We start from the raw sequence: 1,088 nt of genomic DNA, 5'->3' as shown, positions 1-1,088 counted from the left end.
TAGAAATAACTTGACTCTTGCATATAAGCTTTAACTCCTCTAATTCAGATTTTTCATTAGCTTGTTGCAGCTGGAGTTGTTGTCTTGGTGCATACTGCGGTTGCTAAAAACCAGGGGGGTTGTACTGCTTAGCCGGATACATGTGATAAGGCTGTTGAACTGCATTCTGAGCGTTGCTCCAACTGAAATTAGGATGATTTCGGTTATTAGGATGATAGGTGGCTGGAACAGGTTGCTGCGATCGCTGGAAGTTGCTCACGAACTGAGCTGATTCACTAGAAATTGTGCACTGATCAGTCTCATGGGCGCCAACACAAAGCTCACAAACACTAGTGATTTGATCAACTCCATAATTAGCCAAAGTGTCCACCTTCATTGTCAAAGCCTTAAGTTGGGCAGCGATAGCAGTTGCTGCATCCAACTCCAGAATTCCTGCTACTTTTCCCTGAGCCAGTCTCTGGGAAGGATTGTAGTACTCATTAGCAGCATTTAGTTCAATAAGTTCATAAGCTTCATCATAGCTCTTAGCCCACAAGGCTCGTCCTGATGCTGCATCAAGCATGGGTCTAGTAGTAACACATAATCCATTATAGAAATAGTTGATAATCATCCAATCAGGCATGTCATGGTGTGGGCACTTCCTTAGAATCTCCTTATATCGATCCCAAGCCTCACACAGAGATTCTCCAGTTTGTTGAGCAAACTGAGTAAGAGCCTTCCTTATTGCAGCAGTCTTCGCCATGGGGAAAAATTTAGTGAGAAACTTTTGAGCAAGATCTTTCCAAGTGGTGATAGACCCTGCTGGTAGAGAATGTAACCAACACTTAGCTTTGCCCCTCAGAGAGAATGGGAAGAGTCGTAGCTTAATAGCATCCTCAGTCACATCGTTGAATTTGAAAGTGTCTCAGATCTCGATGAAATCCCTGATGTGCATGTTGGGGTCTTCAGTATGAGAACCCCCAAACTGAACTGAGTTCTGTATCATCTGAATCATGCTTGAATTAATCTCAAAAGTGTTAGCCCTGATGGCTGGTTTGATAATACTAGACTGAATTTCATTAATTTAGGCTTAGAATAGTCCATCAAAG

General features: G+C 42.6%; 1 non-coding gene across 1 annotated transcript; it reads left to right on the top strand.

Annotated features, from left to right (window-relative positions):
* Positions 1 to 620: 620 nt before the first annotated feature.
* Positions 621 to 727, top strand: LOC141681218 (small nucleolar RNA R71). Its single transcript, XR_012558660.1, has one exon. It is a non-coding gene; the product is annotated as a small nucleolar RNA R71 (small nucleolar RNA).
* Positions 728 to 1,088: the final 361 nt, after the last annotated feature.

The sequence above is a fragment of the Apium graveolens genome, chromosome 8 (assembly GCF_009905375.1).
Source record: "Apium graveolens cultivar Ventura chromosome 8, ASM990537v1, whole genome shotgun sequence".
In the NCBI taxonomy this organism is placed as follows: domain Eukaryota; kingdom Viridiplantae; phylum Streptophyta; class Magnoliopsida; order Apiales; family Apiaceae; genus Apium; species Apium graveolens.
This window is presented reverse-complemented; position numbering and strand designations above follow the sequence as displayed.